Source organism: Corvus hawaiiensis, chromosome 6, assembly GCF_020740725.1.
Source record: "Corvus hawaiiensis isolate bCorHaw1 chromosome 6, bCorHaw1.pri.cur, whole genome shotgun sequence".
Lineage (NCBI taxonomy): Eukaryota > Metazoa > Chordata > Aves > Passeriformes > Corvidae > Corvus > Corvus hawaiiensis.
Window position 1 is genome coordinate 4,974,871 of NC_063218.1, and position 23,358 is coordinate 4,998,228.

The 23,358-nt window shown below is 45.6% G+C and overlaps 1 long non-coding RNA gene across 1 annotated transcript in view; it reads left to right on the forward strand.

Moving 5' to 3' along the window:
• LOC125326939 overlaps positions 1–22,977 on the forward strand; it is a 33,567-nt gene extending 10,590 nt beyond the window's left edge. Inside the window, exons 2-5 of the long non-coding RNA XR_007204078.1 lie at positions 11,300–11,419; positions 16,093–16,320; positions 16,569–16,734; positions 22,033–22,977. This is a non-coding gene — a long non-coding RNA (uncharacterized LOC125326939). The remainder of the gene's footprint in view (positions 1–11,299; positions 11,420–16,092; positions 16,321–16,568; positions 16,735–22,032) is intronic.
• The last annotated feature ends 381 nt before the right edge of the window (positions 22,978–23,358 follow it).

Below are 23,358 nucleotides of genomic sequence, written 5' to 3' on the forward strand. Positions count from 1 at the left end.
AGAGGTGCATCACGGATAAGGGACAGTGAGGACCGGTGAGATATGATGCTCCTTGCAGTCTCCCAGGTGTGTGACCAGCTCCCCATATCCCTAAAGACCAATTGCTTCCCACTTGCCATGCATCAACCCCCCAGAATGTCTTGGTCTGCAGAGGAATTAACCACCACGCATGTACAAAATGCTCCTCTTTTCTCAGCAGGATGATCCACTGGTTCCTGGCTGGGATCTAACACCAGAGCTGCTGCTGTGCTCTTCGACCAGCTGCTATTGATTTTTATTTCATGCATATTGATAGAGATGGTGCAGGTGGGAAATTGTGAAAGGAGACATAAATAACAAACCAAGAAAAGCTGTAGCGGTGGGGTGAGCAAAAAGCAGTCTGGCATTTACTGGAAAGCAGAGTTTAGCAGGTAATTTTTCTGCACAAAGACAGTTTTGCTACAGAAAATGTTGGGCCTGCTTTAGATGTTAGTTATGCAAGGGGAATTTGGAATCAGTCCTGGGCCAGTGCAGAGAGTGGGGACAGAGTCAGCCCCACTGCTTTCCTCGTGTCTTTTCCCATGTGGCAGTGACAGCAGGAGTCAGGAATGGTCTGCTGCCACTGCCAAGTACCTGGGCTAACAGTGGCTCTGCTGATCAATTAGCAACTCCAATCAACTTGGCAAGTAGAGTTTTTTAATCAAGATTTTTCTTTTGGGGAATGAACTAAATTGTCTTTCCTGCTCACCGTTCAGGTAGATTTACTGAGTGTGGGATACTTTGAAGGGAAAGGAGGCCCAAGTGAGGGGCTTGCTAAACCCAATATGAGTTTTTAATATAAGGTGAAAGACTTGCCAGCTGTCCTGGACCAAAATTATAAGCTCCTTCTCTCCTGTTAAGCAGCTTTTATTCAGGAGATACTACCCAATGCTGTGTAAGAATTAAGTCATGAGCCAGAACATAGGCAGGAAAAGGGATAGGTCATTTCTGAGACGGGTGAATCCAGCATGTCCCTCTGTGCACAGTCTGGGTCTTGTTTCTGGTGTTCACCAGAGCTGCAAGTCCTGTCCTGGGACCCAGAAGAAGAGCCACAAGCTGTAGGTGAGACTCTTGGTTTCCTCAAGAGAAACAGAGCATGCCCCAGGTGCGCTCACAGCTGTGTCATGCTGGTAACAAATAACCCACAATTTCCAGTTACCTGCTGATAACCTTCACTTTGGTGAGGAACAGAAAAGGACGAGTTATGTCTAGAGCTAAGCAAGCTGTGGACAGTGAGGAAAGGACCTGCAAACCACTTGGAGAAGAGCAGTAGAAAACCCAGAGTGAACAGGAGGAGGACTGGGACAGAAAAACCCAGATCCTCTCCCTTCTGGTGTCTTTGGAGCAGGTTGTTTTACCCACCAGCTCGGTTTCACCCAGCGCCCTGTGCACACCCGATGGCCTCTCCCCACTGGCACAGAGGGTGCAGCTCTGGGACAGGCTGCCTACATTTCCTGCCCTCACAAAGCTGCCCACAGCATGAGGAACCTCCCATTGCTCCTGAATTGTTTCTCCAGCAAGGAGCATTTATCAGTCAATTTGCCCATGGTGCAGATGTCTGTCTGGAACTGTAATGACATTTACTAAAGGGGAGTAGAAATTATCACTGGGGGACTACAAATAATGAAGCCAATGCCTTTTATTGACACACGTGGAAGCTGTTTAATTTGGGATGTTGGCTGTCAGAAAATAGAGCTCTTTTGTGGCAGCAAGGCAATATTGTGCTTAATTTCAAGGTTCGTGCTCACATTTAGGAGGGAGCTATTTTCAGCTTTTAGGTTTGGAGTTTCTTCGCAGCAATAACCTATCAATTCAACACACAACTAAGTGTCTGATCTGCCTCTGCCTGAAAACTTTGATGATTTCTGCCAAGGATTTCTTGCTAAGAAATTTTTTCGATTTTTCCCCTTCCAAACGCAGCTGCAATCCAAGCCCTCAAGCCTGGGCCCTTGGGTGCCTTTCAGCCCCCAGCTTCTGATTTAGATATTCTGCTTCCCATTTATGATAGGAAACTTGGATTTCTTGGAATTTTTTATGTGTTTAAAAGAGGCATGCTCTTTGCCACCTTGTTGTAGAGTCAGCGAAGAGGACCAAGACCTCTCAAAGTGGTACCTAAAGCTGAGCATCGTAGGTTTAAAGACCAGGAAAACAGCTCCTGTTAGGAGAGGATCCAGGTGCAGTCCTCCTAAAGTAATCTGGCTCTGTTCATCTCACACAAGAGACTGTGGGGTGCCCAGCACCTCAAAAACTGGGTGATGAACTTGGATGGTGCAACAGCAAAGGCTTGCACAGGTCAGCTTTGCTCCCAGCTGCAGCTCCCGCCAGGGCTGAGGTGCTACATGCACACATATCTTCCCATTGAAAAATAACTGGAAAAAAACCCCAGGTTATTCTTGCACATGTAATATAGAGGGGAGGGAGGACAGGGGTATGCTGATTTTTTGGAAGGGGGATCTTTGCTGTGTGGGCTGCTCACAGCCCCGGCAGAGTCACCTCTGGGATTAAAGCCCTCGCAAGAGGCTCCAATAGCAATCTCCTCTCCCAAAGATATGTATGCATTAGGGCTTATCTCACTGCTTCATTAAGGAATAGGACCAGGGCAACCTCAGGGGTCACCAAATCCTGTCTCCTGCCATTGCAGGTAGGCATGCTGTTAATCCCTTTATTATTGTACAAGGGCAGAGGCAAACATCAGCAGGGATCTGAGTCCGTGCAGCCTGGAAATGGCACTGGAAAAGGCCCATGGTCCTTGTGCATGACATCTGCCAGGGTTACATCCATCTCAAGACACATCTGGGATAGTGGAGCCCAGGAGGAGGCAGCCTGGCTTATTAATTTTAAGTGTGCTTGAGATGTTGTAGTTTGCAAAGCTATCATGATGAAAGGGCTCAGAAGCATGTAATCTGTGCTCAGCCTTACAAAGAGACCTCTGTTATGCTCAGTCTTCTCCAAAGACCAGTTATAATCTACATTATTTATGTGGAAAAGTATTATTAGCCGAGTTTCCTTTATTTTCTTTCTTTTTATTTTTTTTTCATGGAAGGATTTTAAGGGAGTTCTTTGTAAGGAGTCCCAGAGGCTCTGGGACTTTCTCTCTGTTTCCTGGTGGGACAAGATTTTTTATTTATTTACTTTTTTTTTTTACTGAATATTTGAAATACCAGGAAGGGATATAATGTTAGAGCCAAGCTAGTCAATGTGTAATTGTGGCACCAGTCTAGCCGGTGTGAAAAACGGCATTTTCTGTGTTATTACCAGAGCCTGGGAAATTTAAGAGTTTACCTTTTAACAGCCTCCATAAGAACATGGGCACACACTAATGATTGAAATAGGCAATTAAATGCAAAAATGGCTGACACCCTACCCGGCACAGGGTGGGGTTTGTAATGAATTAGACCTAGAAATAGATATTGGCAAAAAGCACCTCCGGAATCATTAAAAAAAAAAAAATTAAAAGGAAGAGCTTGCAGTTTGATAATGCACTGCAGAAATCTCAATCACTGTGACAGCTCTGCCTCTGCCTTGAGTTTGTGGAGCAGAGAGGTTTCAGTGAGTGTCCCCTGCTCATGTTGCCTGGGCAGGAGTCCTCCTGCCTGGTGGCCATTTGTCCAGGAAGCTGTTGCAGAAAAAAGATGGAAAATGGGACAAACTGTTGGGTTTGGGGATAATCCAGAGCAGATCCAGGGCTGATCTGCCTGGACTCAGCAACCCCTTCAAGCATGTTTTTGCACTGACACTGAATTATTGGCAAATGATGTTCTATGGAAGCAGGACCTCAAGGAGCCAGGGGTGTTCCATGGTTCAGAAAGAAACCTGCAGAAACAGAGAGAAAGTACCTATTTAGAGTTGCTCTGGACAGCACTGCACTCAATGCATAACTGCATTAACTCATCAGTGCCTTGTTTCATCAGGCATTTGGAATAAATGCTGGTGAACAATTGGGTATTGGATTTACCAGGGGTCTAATGCAGCCCTGCAGGATGTGGTGCTTTGCATCTTGAGGTGCAACCCAGCCCTGAAATGGGCCCTGCACTGGATCCAGGCTGGCTCTGGTCAGGACTTGGACTGGAATATCCTCATGGGTCCCTTCCAATTCAGGATATTCCATGACTCTATGAACCAGGATGTCTCTGGGCCATTCTTTCCCATCCTGGCATATAGCACGATTTCTTTCTGCTGTGATTTTTATCCTTCATTCCCTGCAAATATTTACAGCATTGGTTCCAAATTAGCCTTTCTGCCTTTTGTAATGCATAAGAACGAGCCGCTCACTGAATATTCAGAATATTAAGCAAAAAAAAAAAGCCGTGTCCAGTATTTGCTGCAAATACGTATAAACGCTTATTGGATCTTACCCAGTAGCACCTGTTTCTTCTGATGAGGCCTGAGATAGGGAAGAAAAATGCAAACAGGAGCCTTCTAAATGAAATGGCAAATTTAGCTGGCGTGGTGCGGGGAATACTAATGAGCACCCTCCGGAGCCGCCGCGATCGGGCACCGCCGGCACCGCACAATGACCTTGCTCAGCCGCGCCGGGGAAAGGAGCCCTCTCACTCGGGGACGAATAGATGGCTCTGATTAAACTACAGCCACCGCACCTCTCCGGGGACCTTCAGATTAAAGAGCTGACGCTCCCGGCGAGCACCTGAATTCAGCTCACGCTCCGCAGGCACTTTGCGCCGAGCCCTCCCTCTGCCCGCAGCCCCCTTCCAGCCCCGCCGTCATTGTTACGGGGTGCTGGGTGATGTCTCCTATTAATAAAAATACCAGATCGGCACTCTGTTCCCTCCTGCAGCCTCAAGCTGGTCAATTATCCTGCTGTAATTACCCCCTTGAACATGTTTTTTATAGGCGTGGGCTTTGCTGTGTTTATGCCTAACGAAGTAATGAAGTGATGCAGTGATAAATTCACTCTCCTGCTTGAGGTGGGGATGGGGCATGACAAGTGAAGGGCTGTGCAGGTGAGGATTCAGAGAAGTTTAGTGCGTTGGTGCACTTCAGGGACACAGCTTCTTTTTCTTTCCCGGCGGAATGTCTTTGTCTCTCCTTTGGTTTTGCAGCAATTTTGATGTTTTAGCATAAGTTTGTCTTTTATTATGCGACTGAATATGAAAACGCTGAAAGCGTCTTTGTTCAGCAGGTTAATTTTCTCGCTGATGATTAAAAGGAGACAATCATTTAAGACAGCAGAATAAAAAATCACACTTGGGATTTTCACTAGACCAAGAAATAGAGTGGAAGGATTTTAATAAGGGGCTGTCTAATTTGGATTTCTTTCTTTCTAACCAGAACATGGAAACTGCTTTCCATAATGTAAAATCAATAATACCATTTTAAAATCCCATTTTCATATTTAATCCCTTGTTTCAGCTTGATGCTGGATCTTTCTGCCATTCCAGCACTGACCTCAAAATCCGCTGCAGGGGTGTTTTCTTCAGTGGCTTTCTCTGTAAAACCAGCTATTATGTCTTCCTGCAATGATCACTCTTGCTCTGTACTGGGGAGAACAAAAAGTTGAAGAGTGGAGGAGATGTTGGCGTGATGGAGGTGGGGTGTGAGTGGGCTCTGAGTCTTATGTGGACTTTGAGCTTCTGCAAAATGACTGGTCCAGGGAGGGGATTCCCCCCCATGTGCCATCAGCAGATCCCTCTGTGCAACCTCCCCAGCCCAGGAGTCACCACTGGAGCTGACACAGCTTGAGGGACTCCTGCTCGTACCCTGAGGTCCCCCTACATTGTTGCTGGTCACTTTTTAATTCTAGCCAATATTCAGGCTAGGAATATTGGTGCATATATAGAATAACTCCCAAAACCTGATTTGCTGGGGCCAAAAGATCAAATGCTTAGTGTAATATATTATAATTTTTTTTTTTTTTTTTTTTTTTTTTTTTTTTTTTTTTTTCTGGCCACCTTCTCTACACTCTTGAGTGCAGCTGAATCCTGTTTCTATTGTAGTGAGTTTGTAGTTTTGTGGTTCTTTCCTCCAGAGGGTAGAGGGCCAGAAAGTTTTCTCCCCTGGAAAAAGGAGACATTCACTATGATTCAAGTGGCTGAGACTCCTGTTCATGCTCATGAACAACTGTAAGAACTGACATGAAACAGGTATGGAGCATCCTGGATGGTCTTATGAGTCAGACAAAGGAAATTTTGGGGCAGGATATTGTGGAGGCCTTTCTTCTCCAGGAGCACTCATAGTTCCACAGTCCCTACTTTTCCTGGTGATGTCCTCAGCTACTGGTGGCAGCCTGGAGCCCTCCAGCTCTGATCAGCCCTGCAGCTCCTTCCATGCACAGCTGGAAACCCTCTTAGAAAACTTGTTAAATTAAGTGAAAGCCAGGCTACCCCGGAGCAAAGAGAGCTCCCTCAGAAACAACATTTGATTTGCAACCCCTCCCTCCTGTGAGCGCTGCTCAAAGCAGCCCTGTGTTACATAGGTAAGGATGTGGCTGAGCAGCTATTGAAAATATGTAAAGCTGCAGAAAATAGATGGGCTGGACCTGCAATAACTCTCAGTGCTGCCTGTGGCCTCTTGAAACAGCCATTTCATCACCGCCCGCTGCCGTGTGTCTCCTCACATTTACAGACAGAGCGCGGCTCCTCGTGGCACGCGGGGAGAGGCTGGGGTGAAAAGGGAGCCCTGGGCAGGCAGGATGTGGGATGCAGACGGCCTGGGGTGAAAGTCAAAGGCGTGAAATGGGAGGAAAAATTGTTTCTCAAACAAACTTTGCCTTACAGGCATGGGCAGGGTGTTCAAGCAAGTTATGGCCGCAGGGAGAGATGGTCCCATGCCCACTGCAGCTCTGTCCCATCCTACGTAGGGATTCTTTTGGTCCTGGTGATTTTCTCTACCTGGCTTCACAATACCACCTTCTTAAACCTCTTGCTTTCCCCACTAGGAGTTAGGAAGTTCAGATTTTTCCTTCCTGCTTTCCTCCTCCCCTCCCTTTGGCACTCTGCAGCATTTCCATACATTCATCTCCATGATCTCAGCTCAGCTTGGCCCACAGGCACAAGAGTTTCCCATCATGCGAGCTGCAGACATGCATGGTGACTCTCAAACAATGATGTTTGGAGGAAACAATCCTCCAGCCTCCGTCCTCCCTGCTCAGGGGGCTCTGGAAGGAGCAGAGGCTGAACAGGCACCAGGCTTCTGGCCAGCCTGCACTTGACCGTGTCAAGCATTGCAAGGCAAACGTCATGATAGATCGTGATTCTGGCTGTGGGAAGGCACCAGTTTTTGCAGAATAATGCTGTCCCCTGCTAGATAGTGGAAAATAATCTTGTCTGACAGAACATGTCATCCAGGTCCACCCCATTGTGGCCCATGGTGGTTATTGTTCCTACTGAGCAAGGGAAGTCAGGGCAGGCTGCAGAGCAGGAGACATTGCCTGGAAAACCAGAGAAGCCCACATGGCAGGACCTGAGTGGGGAACTGTGGAATAGCCATTTGTCTCCACTCTTCCACAGACACTCTAGCGATGTCCTAAACTCCTGGAGGATGTGTAGAGACAGTAGTATGAGGTGGGAAGATTTGCCTTGCTGGCTCTGTCTGGCTTAGGACAAAAGGTCCAGCTCTGGACACCTCAGTGGCCTTTCCCTGGAGGAGGAACGCTCTTACCCAAGGCCACACATAGCTGCTCATGACTTCAGAAGGATGTCTGGCATCTCCTGAAGTGGCAGTACAAAGCCCATCACCTGTCCCCGCTGCTGTGCTGTCATGTACATCACAGCCTCTGTTCAGTCCCCTAGCACACCCTCTCTTCCCAGTGACACACCACCAGCCTTGCCTGCACACATCTGCATCAATTCAAACACTCACATCCTGTCAGTCATGCCTAAATCATCTGAGATCTCTCCCTGACTTTCTCAAACATCACAAACGTGCCAGTGGTAAAACCACCTCCAGTTTCCCGTGCTGCTTCCTTGCAGAAAATCCCTGCACAGGCAACAAGGCAAACCTCTGTGGCAAAAGTCTTTCCAGCTCAATGGTGATCTTCTGCAGGACAGGAAAAACTCCTTCATCAGCCGAAAAAATAAAAGTTATGGATCACATTGGGTGCAGAAAGGATCTCTTACCTGGGGAGGTGCAGGTTCCAGCTGCAGGTGTAGCAGCTGTACTGTGCTGGGTGAAAAAGCTCACAGAGCTGTAAAAAAGTACACTTTGATTTACCTTCAACCATAGCCAGCAGCAGATGCCTGGGGAAAAGCAGCAGGACAAAACTTGCCTAAAGTGATAATTCTTTGATAGACTCCTCCGCTGTGCTGCAATGCAGAGAGTTCACAGGTCAAAGTTGGTATCTTTGTAAATGACCTTGAAGGTTTTTTCCTTATAAATATGGCTTAAAATTGCTTAAGCAAAGGAAACTTCCAGCCATCGCTGTGCCCCAGGGTCAGGAGCACCACACTTAAACCCACAAAGTGTGATGGAGCAACTATTCTTTTTTTAAATTGGTGGCCATTTGTTGCTGCTGCTTTTATCTGCCACTGATAATTTCACAGGCTGACCCTCAGTTTTTGCAATATGTGGGGTACTGAGTAAAATCTCCTCATTCACCTCTTTTGGGTCATTTGTCATCTTCGGTTTCTCCCTTTTCTCCTTTTCTGGGGTGTCTCAGTCTCCTGGTGCTGAGCAGCTCTGTACCCCTGCAAATGGGTCGCCCTCTTCTGTGCCATATCTGGTTCATCTTGCTGAGAGAGTGAAAGGCAAAGAAACACAGTATTCAAGGTGGAGGCCAATCATAGTCTTATACATCCGTTCAGCAAGGATTTCTGGCTAATTCTCTATTCCTGATCAAATATTTCACAGTTCTTGTCAAGGGTTACCAACCTCAATGCTGATGTGTCACAGAACCATAGAATCAGAGAAAGGTTTGGGTTGCAAGGGACCTTTAAGACCATCTCATTCCAGCCCCTGCCACAGGCAGGGACACCTTTCACTAGACCAGGTTGCTCCAAGCCCCATCCAACCTGTCCTTGGACACTTCCAGGCATGGGGCAGCCACAGTTTCTGTGGGAAAAGTGTCACTGTGAAGTCCCTGGAGCACTGGGTTAACTGTCTGGAAAGTCGACCGAGTGCGTTGTCCAAAGGCCTTGCAGAAAATTGGTTGAAGATGTAGACAAATGGACAATATTGTAGCTAATAGGAGGTTATGTTGGCTCCTGTAGAACTAACTGAAAATGCTGCCAGCTGGATACAAGAAAGGAAAAGTAATACTGAATAATTTATTTTTAAATAAAACACACATATGTTGCAAAGTGACTGGATTAAAGCTTCTGGGACTTGGGGAATTTTGTGGAATGCGTGTGAAATTCAAAATGTGTACTGTGCTGAGTTGAAGATTAGGCTGTTTCCAACTTTGATATTTCCTAGCTTTGCCTCACCTGCCTTCCAATGGCCCTGGGCAGTTTAAGCTGTGTTATCAGATGTGTGCTGGACATGTCTGATGAATGCCAAGATCTCACAGTTTGAGCAGACAGCTACTGCTCTGATCTGAATCGCTGCAGACTTTGAACAGGCTGTGTTTAAGCTGAAAGTGGGTGGTCTGAGTTGTCTGCAGACAGTCTAACTTGAGAGGGATCTTATTCCTGGAGCATATCTAACGCCATATATCAAAAGTTACTTTGATTCTTATCAATATTCTGGAGGCAAAACTTCAAAATATGCCATTAAGACAAAGAGGCATGGCTGATCTTTTTAAGAACTCTTGTGAATTTATTGTTCTCCTAAAGTCAAATAACCTAGGAACAGAAAATATATTTTCTGAGCAGATATATAGGTTAAAGAAACTTCCTCTGGAAAAAAAAAAAAAAAAGCAAAAAAACCTTTGGAAAACTATTTTTTCAGACCTTCCTGACATTACTCTGGTTGCACTAAAGAGTCTCCTTAAAGCCATTCTCACAGCACAGCTGAAAATGACCTCCAGCAAGAGACAATTCCTTCAGCAAACAGCCAGCAAACACCCTATTAAAGAAAGTATCCTCATTCCTCACATGACACACAACCTAAATAATGGGCTTGTGCCGTCCCTGTGTCTTGATGATGAACATTCTGAGCCCAAGGGGATTTTCCAGAAGGACAAGGGCATGGATGGTGAGAGGGTAGATATGCAGCTATGTAAATACACAAAGATTGCTGTTATTTTATGCTCTTTTATATTTTATGCTCATTTATATTAGCTGAAGATAATATAACTTCCGCCCCACCTACATCAGAGATACAGGCTGTGTTTGTACTGCTCTGTTACTTGAAAATGTCTGTGATTAAGAGTGGTTTTATTATACAAGAAAGGGCAAAGAAAGGGAAAACTATGCTGAGAGTTCTGCACTCCCCTTAACTTTTACTTTTTTTTTGCTTGGGTCAAACGAATGCATTATTTAAACTTGGAAATCTCTTGATGAAAATTCAAGAGTCATTAGGTTAAAGACACTATTATCTAAACTTTTTGTTTGTTTAATCTTTTTTTGGAAGGAGCAATATAACTGATGATGGTCGAGAAAATCCCTACAACCTCTTCCAGAACTCTCCACTTGAGTTTCAAAAACCCAGGGCACAGACAAGACATCCACATTCCCTTTCTGATTCAATCTTAAAATATTGGTGGGCCAAAGTCTCCCCAACTGCTTTGGAAAGCAACCAGCAGCTTCCTGGTTTCAGCTGTGTCATTTGGTGTTTCCATGTGCATGGCAGAGGGCAAAATGTGATTTAATTCACTTTTCAACCCTGTGTGTGCTTTTAAGACACAATGTTTAAATGATTTTAGGCAGTCTTGTGTTGGAGACAGGCTTCTTATAAAAAAACTCCCAACTCTTATTGTGTAATTACTCATAACAAAGCATAATGTAATTTTACAAACAGCAAGGGCTTTGTTTTTTTCCAATTTCACATTAATTTTATTGGCCCCAAATCCAGGGCTGTGTTTTTGTATTTGGGCTTTTACCAGGAGTAGAGTATTTCCTGTCAAAAAGTGCTGTTAACTTGCTGGCACTGTGTTTCCTCCTCCATAGTTTTGCAGTGAAGGAGCTGGTAGATTTATATAAGCTGAACACACTTTCCTAGTGACATTTTTTTCTGGTGATCATGTTTCCTAGAGGGTGCAGGCTTGTCTCTTTGGTTTACACTGTTTTCTGCCAGTGGGGAAAGCATATACATCTGTGTCAGTCCACTTATACAAAGAACAGCTGTTTTAGCCCCTGTAGAGGTATTTTCCCCTTGAAGAGGATTGTTTGGTCTTGTCTTTACTGCTAATTTTTTTTAATCTTTTTTTTTTCTTTCCCAACCCCAGGGGAACAAGTGCTCATCCAATATCCCGAGGTAGAAGCACAAACAAGGCAGTAAAACTGAAGCACTCTGTGAGATAAATTTGCAGGGGTCAACTTCAAGTGAGATCACAGCATTGACCTTGGTGAGTTTACCCACAGTAAAACCCAAGCCCTCTGTCTTGGCTGTGTTGTTTACCTCAAGAGAGCTGCTGGCCATTAGTTATCTTCCAGTAAAAAGAAATAGAACTCTTTTTCACTAGTGAAGACAAGTCTTTGGAGAGCTGACAGAAAGTTTGGTTGTATTGTCAGAATTTAAAACAAAGTGGAGATCCTGCTGCCTTTAACTCCTGAGAGCAGCTCCAGCAGGAAGGCACCTGGGACGTGCTGGCTGAGCAAGCCCTCCCTGGCCAAATTTGCTGTTTTCCTGCTCACCTTCACCACACTGCCTCATGCAAATTTCTCAGGTGGACCTGGACCTGGATCTCACAGAATAACAGAACATCCGGAGTTGAAAGGGACCCACAAAGATCACTGAGTCCAACTCCTGGATGTGCACCTGACAGCTCCAAGAATCACACCATGTGCCTGAGAGTGTTGTCCAAATTCTTCTTGAACTCAGGCAGTTCAAGAGGCTGTGACCACTCAAGCTCAAGGACTTTAAGTCCACTGTCCTGCTTTTGAATTTTCCTGCATCCAGAAACATTTATCTGATAATCACAGAATCACAGAATGATTTAGGTTGAAGGTGCCTTAAAGCCCATCCAATTCCAGTCCCCAGACACGGGCAGGGACACTTTCCACTAGACCAGCTTGCTCAGGGCCCCATCCAGTGAGGCCTGAAACACTTCCAGGGATAATCCTATCAAAATGAGTCAGTCTGGAGGGTGCAGTTTTGGTAGCAGGGTGAAGGTTATAGAGGAGCTAGGATAAGACATTTGGAGACCCAAAGGTGATGGTCCTTTGAGCTTTGGAAAGAGCTGTGAGACTTGGCCAGGCTTCACCTTCAAACTTACACAGCCATCTCCACAAACAAAGTGGAGAACAGACACATTCATTCTTTTTCCTAGCTTTGGAGTTGATAAAGTGGCACTGCCAGTAGTTAGCATTATTCTAAGCGGTGTCATTTTAAATCACATGTGCACGCCGCCCCACTGCTGTCCTTTGAATCCCGTGGGATTGGACTGGGTTGGGGGACCATCACTGAGATGCTGAGGGGGCTGTTGGCACATCTGCAAGTGCTGGATGTGGTGCTTGGAGAGAGGATGGAAAGCAAGTGCCAAAGGACAGCACTTTAAAAAGCAGAGCAGAGGCAGGCCAGAAACCACACTGCAAAGGTCCTTAGAGACTGGTAATATTTCCTCTCACTGGCCAAAGAGGGCTTCCTGCTGGTCTGTGCAAACAACCCCACTGCATTAATGGGGTCCTCAGGCATCTGGGGGCAGATGGGGTCTAGAAAGGAGACCTGTCCTCTGCAAATGGGGTTAAACAAGCCCCAACTGCATTTTCACATATCCCCAGTGGGGCTGCAGCCTCGGCACCACCCAGGAATTAGAAACTGGGCCGAACCCCAAGAAAACTGTCTCTGAGAAAAGGGAGACAAGCTCTTAGCCTCTCTCCTTCCTGGCTCATCACCCTGCCAGTATAAAAATCAAGAACTGCTTAGCTGTTGTGGTTTGGAAGGATAATATTTCAAGCCTGAGGAAGTGCTTGTTCCTAAAAAAACCAAAACAACATTTTCAGAAATGTACTTTTGAAATAATGAGCTTTTTCAAATTATATCATTTGCTTCCTATAAACCTGGCCTGGAAAGATTAAGTGTTTCCCAAGGGAGCAGAGTATTTGAGATGGTCCTGACCTCTCTCCATGTGTAATGTGTGTTGTCAGAAGGGCTTTCACCAGGTGTTGTTTGTTTAAACAGATTTCTGGTGACAGCCTGGCTACATATGACCTTTAGGGACCAGGTTGATAAGGATGGAGTAATTAAAACAAACCCCTGAAAGCAGATATAGAGAAAGGAAGCCAGGGATGCAGATGAAAGTACATTGGCCCCACAGCTCGGGAAAAAAAAAAACCAGGGAAGAGTCCTGTGGGTTTTAGGATGGCTGGAAGAGGATAATATTTCTGGACAAAGAGCTTATGAGTTAGTCTTGGGGTTACAAATGCATGTTTTCAATAAAAGTACAACTGTATCAATGTACCTACCTGCACTGACAGGGTTGCTGTCTTAACAGAAACAAACCAAAAGACCTCAAATATGATGAGATCAGAAAGGGTTGCAGCGATTTATTCATGATTTTGGCGTGGGGAGGCTCAACAGGTGGGAAGCTGGCAGAGGGCAGGCAACATGCATAAGGCCACTTAGGAAATCCATGTCAGAGAGACTGCTCTTGGATGTCTTAAACTCCAAACGAACATCCTAATCACCAGAACATCCTTTTGCTCTGCAAGAGGTCTCAAGTCCCCGTTCCTTCTGTACTAGGGCTGCTGCAGGAGCCAAATAGTTCAGCTTCATCCGTTCCTTATTCCATTTTATTTGTTTCACATGGTTTGCTATTTCAGTATGGGGTGAATCATCCTAGAGATCTAAGTGCTTGACTCAGAACTTTCCCCTCCCAGGCACCATTCCTCACCCAGTCACAAGCTTAGGGTATTAACCCCCCCTTAGCCCTAGCCCTCCTGTGAATTTAGTATGTTTTGAGCCTGTGAAAAGATTTTGCATTAAAGCCTAGGGCATCAACTGATGAAAAATGACTCAGAAACCACTTTAGGTCGTAATTCTTTTCCTCTCTGTGTCCTGGCTGGGTGGGAGATTACGGGCGAGGTGATCTGCCAGCCATCCAGGTGCTAATGGGAACAGATAGACATTCCTCCTCTTTCAGGGGTGCTCGGTTGGGTTTCCCTCCTTTTTGTGCAGGTGATGAGTTTCTCTTTGTCTGTTAACGGAGAAACAAATCAGTGGGAGCATTATCTGGGAGGCATCTACCCGTCTTTCAAATGTGGTTAAAATTGGCAAGCTGGTTCAAAAGTTCGAGGGTGGAGAGGAACCAGCAGGCTGTATCCTCATATAAACCTTGTTTCCTGAGGTTAAAATGGCTCCTAGTCCTTCTGCACAAACTTCGCCTTCTCTTGCTGTGTATCAGGCAGCTAATTGCTTGCGGTTAATAACGAACTCATCTGTTCACAGCTTGCCCTGACTATGTCAAAGGGAATCCTCCCTCCTTCATTCTCCAGCTCTTCTTGCCACCACCCAAACCTGCTCTGCCTTCCAGGGTCTTGGAGGTTTGAGATCTACTTTGATCCCAAGCTCAGCTCTGTGAAGAGTAACTCTCTCCACCTGGGACGTGTCCAGCCATTGTTATCTCTGGGCCTTTGAAGCTGCCTATCTGCAGTGCACTTCCCTGCACCGCTGTTTTTACTTCTCCGAGTCCTTTTAACAGCCCCTTCACAGCTGCCCTTGCCTCCACCGCAGGCATTTGGCAGTGCAAAACCAAACAGGGAAGTGGAATCACCCATACTGTTAATTAAATATTCCCCCTCCATCCCATGGGCTGGAGACCCTGGCTCTGGGAAGAGGACTTGCTGGCTGTGGTGAGGGATGCTTTCCTTTGCCCAGTGTCCCACTGGCTCTTTCCCACGAGGAGAACTGCAGGAGTCTGCCATGGCTCCAGGGCTAAGAGCAGCACAGTGGGACAAAACCAGTACAGCTGTCATGCTGATTGGAAATGAGCCCAGGGGAAAATCCCTGCTTCAAACAGCTCTGAGCTTTGCAAAGAAGTTTTAGCCCAGGACCAAGAACTGATTAGTAAGTGGGGTTTTTTCCTGAATGCATTTATCCTCTGCTCATCGCCAAAATCCCTGGGCCTCTGGCAGTGGTAAAACAAGCCAGATGTTGAGATATTCAGAATCTAGTCAGGATCCCATCCTGATCAGCTTTTGCTCCATCCAGCCTGCCCTTGAACCCCTCCAGAGATGGGACATCATAGCTTCTCTGGAAAACCTGTGCCAGTGCCTTGCCACCCTCATGGTCAAGAATTTCTTCCTAATATCCAATCTAAATCTACTCTTTCAGTAGAAGGACAATCATTATAGAGGATTACAGTTCATTTTGAGGGTTAGGTGAAATCTCAAAGTGTGTGTTGGTTAACTGGGAATAAATAAATGAATTCTTTATTCAATTTTACCTTTGCTCAGGACAAGTGGTTGAGTCTCCTCCCCCTGATCTCACTTATCTTTGAAGGTGCAGGGAGTTCATTAGAGCTCTCTGTCTCTGAGCAACTAAAGATTAAGGTGTGCACTCATTAGCCCAAGGAAAACACATCAGGCCAAGGAGAGAAAATAACCTGGGCTCTATGCACTACAGTTGTGTGCAGCCACACACCAGCACATACAGCCCTGGATCTCTCAAGTCTGATTCTGCACAGGAATAATTCAGGAATGAATATGGGATTTATTTGTACGTCAGCCTGTCGAATTCTGAGCGTGACTCCCGGCAGAGGTTACTTGGAACGGAGCCCACGAAGTCCCACTGAGATTCCCATTGAGATACATATAGACCATTGTGTATTGCACATTAATGCAGAGTAATTATGTCGTGCTGGAAACCTTTCAAGTCAGTATTCATCATTCAGAAGTCATCTTAAACCAGTTTGTGCTGTTCTTGTGCTTGAAAGTGAATTGTGCGAAGTTGGCAGCCATAACCAGCACTGCAGCAGAATGTATAAAAGCCTTTTCATTGTGGAGTTGGTGCTTTTACTGTAACTTCCCTGTCTTATCAAGGAGTGCCATAATTCACTGCAAAAATCTGTAACTCCTGCAGCATCCAGAGCCTCTGGCTTGCTGAGCGTGAGTGACCCCAGCCTGATCTGTGGTGGGATCATTGCTCCCTGTCCAAGTGTGCCATCAGGAGAGAGGTTGAGCAGACACACCCATGGAAGTTGGTCCAGATTGCCCTTCCCAGGTGGTAGGGCTGTGCTGGATGGATGGGAATAGGGCAGGAGGAGGAACGTCATCTCAGCAGCCGTTCTCAAGCTGAGCTAATAAAGAGGTAAGCAGGCATTTGCAAATATCATGCTGGGCAAATTCTCCAGGGCCTCTGTCGCAGCTGCAACATGAAAGAGATGATAATGAATATCTCGTCTGTTCCGTGGCCTTTCGGGCTCTTCCTGAGTTTGCAGCAGGAGCGTGGTATGCAAAGAGCAAGCCTCCAGCCTTGTGCACCAAATTAGGTGGTAAAAATAATTGTGAAGCAATTTGCGGCTCAGTTTCATTATGTTGTTTTTTCCTTTCCTTTAGGAGCTGCAGACACATAGGAATAGCCTCAAGACTCCTTTGGTGAAGATCTTCCAGCTCAATTATGTTTTCTGCATCATTTCAATGTCCAGCATGTAAATGAAGAACGATGCACCCAGGTTGCTGGTGGTGGGAAAGAGTGAAACTGAGTTAAAAACCCCTTTGAAGAGTATGTATAAAACACTGTTCCCACTAAATTCAATGTTAAAACATCCACAGATCTCATTACAGACAGATTTTCACCAGGCTCCAATTTAAGTGGAGCTGCTCACATCCTTACAACAAGAATCTTAATAAGCTTTTGCAAACTTGAAGCCTTAACTCATGGTCCCAGCTGCTGGATGTGGGAAAGATATATTAGTCCCTCTTTTTGCCATGTGGAAGACTGCTCTCTACATGACATTAATTGCTCTCTGCCTCGCTTAATAAGAGTCTGCTTTCAGCAGCCGAATATAACCATGTAATCAGAAGAATTTCTGTTTATTGTTAAAATGTTTTCATGCCTAGAAAATGAAGACTTCTGGAATGTGTCTGATGGCAACACGACATGGGCGTCGCGAGTGAGCGCGAGCATCTGGAGTGCTGAGCTGCGATTTGCTCCGCAGCCACCCCACGCCCTGCTCGCCAGTGAGCTGCAGCTCAGCTGGAATTTAATTTCAGATTAAGGAGCCTAAGGCAGAAAGGGTATTTCATCATAAGAGAGGGAATAGAGTGCCAGTTTATGCTGCCCGTGTGCGTGCGCTTTGGGGGTGTGAGCACACGGGCGTCACCAGCGATCCACTGCAATCCGAAAGGATGAGCAGCTGGGACATGTCCTGAGCACACGCACCATTCCTGGGGTGAGGGTGAGCTGTCAGATGTGTTACAGCTTCCCCACAGCAGGGATGGCATGGACACATCATTGGCAATGCCCTTCTTCCCAGGATAATCCCACGCCAGCTGTCCACACCACCCGCCACAGATAACACCACAGGATGCCGTGCAAGGAAGGAGAGGACAGTCCATCCTTTGGGGTGCCAGCTTGCACTTTAGGATGCTGTCACCTTGGGCCATGTCCCTGGCAGTCAGCATCCCCTCTGGTTCTCCCCATCCTGTGAGGTTGTCCCATGTGTTTTCAATGGAAGGAGAGGGCTCCAGGGTAGGGGTATGTCATTCTAGAGAGGAACTTTCTCCAGGGAACTTTTCCCGGGTGCTCTCATTTCTTGCAGGAACTGTGCTGGAGAAAATCTGGGTCAACAAAAGACATCTTCCCTCCAAAACAAAATCTCATACTGGTGCTCATGATTTTTAATTGGGCAGCACCCTCTCAGCTAAGTTAACTGGTGCTCATCTGGTTCCTCCTGCTGCACACTTCCCTACCCAAATCCCCGACTAGCATCCACCTGGATCTAATTAGAGCTGGAAGAAAATGAAGATTTTGAGAAGCTGTGTCTGAAACAGGCATTTTTCAGAGGTTCTTTTGGCTATCGGGTGTACATTGAATGGAGTCAGGGCACACTTCCCCAGCAGCAACACACATGCCCCAGGCATCCCCTGCACTGACTGGCCTTGGCTTTACCTATTTATTTCTTAGTAAGTGCATCCAAGCCAGAAAAATTACTGTTTTGGCTGCTTCTGCCTTCACCCGTGAGTGATTTTTCCATCTCCAGGCAGCCACCTGTGTGCTGGGCACAAGGGACTCAGTAAGGACTGAAAAGCCCAGATTTTTATTTTTTTTTTCCATTGCATCCTGCACGTTTCCAAGGGGAGCCCTTTCCCCTCTGCCAAGGTTCAATGCAGCTCTTATGCACTGGATCCACAAAAAAAAAAGCAGTAAATACAGCACAGAAGCATGCTTTGTGTGCTCTCCTGCCCGAGAAAAGTGGTGTAGAGCAACTAGGGTTTCAAAGCTTCCTTCGATAGGACATTTCATTCCCTGTGGGATTTTGGGCACCATGAAGCCGAGCTAACTCAGCAAATGTGTTTACTTTTGTGAGCTGGAGAGCCACAAGGCAGGAATTCACAGCAACCCCAACTTCTTAGCGCAGAACCAATAACATTATGAGCACCTCAGGGCAGCTATGAACAAGGGCTTCTTTTATAGGCAGGAAAGTGTAATACAAAGTGATTCTCAGCCACAGGAAAAGGGAAAATCGCCCAGGTAAATGTGCAGTGGGAGCTGCAAACTGGATTCTTTCTGAAAAGTTTAATAATTCTGTGTTATTCCATGAAAGCTTTCCGGTATTATGAGCCATAACCCCCTCCTCCATCCCTACATGTTAAAGTAATTAGATTGCAAAATGCAATGGCTATATAATGTATCTATGGCTTTTGTTATTTAGCAGGGATTTTTTGGTTTGTTTCTCTGCCCCCACGATGAGTTTAATTGAAGTCCAAATGAGATCAGAGGCTAAAATAAGAAGCTGGGTGCTCCCTCTGGGTCTGCGACCTCACTGACATACACATTTCTTCAAAAATGTCTAGGAAATGTAAAGCCAAATTAGAAAAGTCTCAATATGCCAAGATGTTGCAAGAGACATTTGGCTGTTCCTCAGGAACTGGTTCTCTGGATCAGTTCTTTAAGTGTGAGGATTTTCCCATCCAGGCAGCCTAGCACAGTGGTGTTGCTAAATGAAATTACACACGGATCACCAGGGCAAGGAAAAGAAAAATAAAATGTGTCATTCCTCAAATAAAGGGCTGCAGTGTATCACCTTGTCAGGCTGGAAGGAAACTCCAGCTTATGAGGGAAATAGCAGCGTTGGCTCTTTTCTGAAGATTAAGCAGCACTAGTGCTGCCTGGAATTTAATTAAAGATACATGTATTTGCTTTATATTCTTGCTTGCTGTTTGACCAGAGAGGAGTTTGGATGTAAAGTCAGGTGCTTCCTAGAGAGCTAAAAGACACCAGGAAAAGTCCTGGCTTTGCTTCCATCCCTGCAGAGAGGGTAAAAGCCGAGGTCACATCCCGAAGGGACCGTGCTGGCCTGTCAGGAGAGGGAGCTCTGGCCACACCACCAGCTGGGAGCCCTCTCTGCGTGCTCCCAGATTTCTTGGCAAATCTTCTGTTCCCTCTGCTCTGTACCGGCTCGTGCATCAGCATCCAAGCTCGTCTCCCTCTGCTCTGGGTAGCTGTAGCAGAGATCTCTGCATCGCAGTGTTCCAGTCAGGCAAACGAGATCCTCCCCACGGCACTTTTGGGGCTCCCCAGGAGACAGCTGGAGGGTGGCTTTGGTGCCTGGCAGGGGCCCCTTTCCCTGTCACAGCCCAGACCAGCCGTCCCCGTGGTCCTCTCCGTGTTTATGGTGTGCTGGGGAAGCTTTCCATAAGCAGTTGTTCTTGACGGGGGCTTTTAACACTTGCAGCTGTAACGCTGAGCAAGACGTGTCATGCAGAATGCTTTCAACTAAATAAATGAACTCCAGTTATTTAAATTTATGCAAAAAGGCTGCAATAAATGGAAGAGTATTTTTTAAAATGCATGTCACACAACAATTCTACAGAAAATGCAGATACTGAGGACTAGTTATCAGCTGCTGGGATCCAGCTGATCAATATGTATCAATCCAGAGGACAGAAGAAAATGATGAATAGGGATTTCTACCATCATATTAATTCCAGTAGTACCTGTTGGCTTCCCTAATTAATTTAGCCTCATGACCTCTGGAGGTACCAGGTGCTCTCTGAAGGGGAAGAAAAGCACAGACCAACACACAACTTTAGTTCCAGGCCTCAGCTCTTGGATTAGATCATGGAATCACTGAAGGGTTTGGGTTGGAAGGGAGGGTGCCAAGAGAGGATGGATCCAGCCCTGTCCCATACCATCCCAGTCCTATGGAGACCACCATGCCCAGATGTCCCTCATTTCTTCTGCAAGATGAGATGAGGTGGATTCATCTCATTTTGAGCTTTGAATGAGCTTTGAAATGCAGTCCAACAGAGGTGGTTGTGAAAAGGCACAAAAAAAAAAAGCCTCTCCCTGCTCTAAAATACACTTTCAGCTGTAAAATGTTTTGTTTCCTCAATCCCCTTCTAGACCACAACCTGGCTAGTGTTTCCCTGTCCTGGGATTTACCTTTCCAAGTGATTTGGTCATTGTTTCCACTCCAGAAACTTCCCAGATGGGGAGAGCTTTCCCTTTCTCAAGCATTCTTTCTCTCTGTGCGTAAAGTGCAGCCTCAGCCCCTTGTAAATCAGAGCTCTCACCTTGAACAACGAACAGTTCTAACCACGATTTAATAAAAACCAAAGGAGGTCACAGTGAGAGCCAAAGCAGCTGGGACCAGGAGGCTTCCTTGCATCTCCAAATGCTCTCCTAATGCTGAGGAGTGTTACAAAAGACAAATGTTCTTTTCTGGAAATCAACACCAGCATTTCTTTACTGGCTGCTGCCAAGAATGTCCCCCTCAGCACAGGATGAGGCCAGTCCCAGCCCTTTTTTGCTGCTGGAAGTGCTGGGCTTGGTGTAACAGCCTGTGACCAATGCTGGGGCTTACCTGGCCGTCCAGTAGCAGTTCACAGGGTTGCAACTTCTCCCTGGAAGATTTTTAAAATCCAGTGTAAAATATCGTGACAATACGAAGAGCCTTGTTTGGCACATAGCATCGACTTCTCTCCCCAGCTGGCTTCATGTGATAGTCTGAAATATTACTTGTAATATTATGAGATCCAGAGTGATCCTCGAATTGATGATGTCCCTTTAAAATGACTTTCAAAAAATCCTTTTAAAGTAGATGACAGATTTTTAAATACCACCCGCGGAGTTCAGCATGTATCAGTGTCACTGCTCTTGCACAGCTGTAGCAAACCCTCTCCATCTGGACTTTAAAAGATTTGACTTTAAAAAGGCAAAACAGCAACCCCCCGATCATTAACCAGGACCCATTTGCCAGAGATCGATGAAATTAAAGAGCACTCATGTTAAATTACTTCCATCCAGCATGTATGACACATTGAATTTGTTACACTTGGGAAATCATGATATTCCTTCTGCTATTACGAGGCAAAAATACAAAAATTCCTAATAAAAGAACACACACACACATGAAAAATCAGCTTCTTATGGCATTTCTCTTTGAAGCTGCTGTGGCTCAGTGCCAGTGAGAAGTCACAGACTCATCTGCAGCTGCGTTGCTGGACCCTGTGCACTAACACAGACACAGGATTTAATGCCAAAATATGAATCAGTGCCCTCCTTTCTCTCATACTACTATGACCAGCACGGTGTTTTACAGGCCCAAAAGGGATCTTCCTTTTATTTTTTTTAAAAATTCTATTTCTTGATTTTCAGAAAATGCAAACTGTTGCTGTCTTAAGTGCAACAGGTGACTGCATGGAGAGATCTGCACTTCAGCACCAAGGGACATTGTCTGCAAGGGGAAGTCACCTTCAGGCGTCTTCTACAGCAGCATCTTATCCTCAGTGTCTGCCCTCTTTAGCTGATAGTTTGTCCTGGTTTTGATGGCCATCTGTCTTTTATCTTTTGCAGGTTATCCAAGGACACGGAGCTGGAGGACTCATCCAAAGTGCTGGTGGCATCCAAGATGCTTGGGTTATCTGAGGAGTGAGTTGCGAGCATCAGAAATGAACCATTTAAATACAACGTGCTAAACTGTTGAGAAAAAGGGCAAGCCCCTGTGAAGCCTTGCCTCCTCCTCATCCTCCCACATCCCAGCATGGGCAGACCCTGCTTCCACTGGGAAATGTACAAATAGCCAGGAACCCAGATGGTGTGAGGAAGGGGAGAGGGTGAGTCTGCGAGAACATGAAGAACAAAATGAGAAGGAGGAGTGGATTTTTCTTGATGCTTTCCACAGGCTGACCTTTGTCCTCTATGGGGAGATGGTCTTCCTTATCAGCTCCTTGCAAATTCCTTGTGAGGTGTGCACAGAGAGGATGCCCAAGACTCTGATGGATAGAGGGATGGAGATGGATGGATGTAAGGACCCATGCAGAAACACAACTTCTCCTCTCTTCTCCTGCTTCTCCAATTTTCCTACACAAATATGCATGTCCCATCACTTATCACTTCCTTCAATCCTGACAACTGATGAGAAAGTGTTTAGGACTCAAGGTCTTTATTTAGTTTTCTAATCAAGTAATTTAAATGTATGAGTTGACACAATAGGCAAAGAGCCATAAGTCCCACTGCTTGCTATTATGTGTGATTCTCCTTTGAGCAAATATATAATCACAGCCCTAAGTTATAATAATTATGTAATATTTCTTGATAGAAGCAATTGGAATCCATTGTGTAGGGAAGTAATTACAGCCTACTTTGGTTCCTTTGTTTCTGAGTGGGTGGCATTTATGGGCAAAAAAATTATGCATGCTCAAAAATCTTTATAAAATGCTGGGTTCTCAGAAAATCTTGGACCTCCTCAGACATATAGGATTTTTAAGGGATAATAAAATCTCTTTTTTTTCTGCAGTGCAAAAAAGCGTATTCAGTTAACCAAGAAACATTCTTGTTCTGAGGATGATAGAACATCAAGGCAAATGTTTTTCTTACAAAAAAAAGAGGAGAGTTTGTAAATTTACACATTCAAATAAGCTTGATGGGTGTGTGCACATGTTCCCTCTCTCACACACAGAAGGTATGAGCTGCTTTTAAGATGACACCTTAAATAGGGATTTTTATCCTGTAGCAGTTTCACGTTGGAGGGTTCTTATTTGTAATTAAATTCCTGAGAAAGCCTTCACAGTAGTGACAGAGCAAAAATTGGCTTAAAGGAATAAATTAACAGTAATAGCACAAAAGAAGAAATGTCAGGCAGACTGCTACAACACTGTCTAATTTGCTTTCCTGATCACA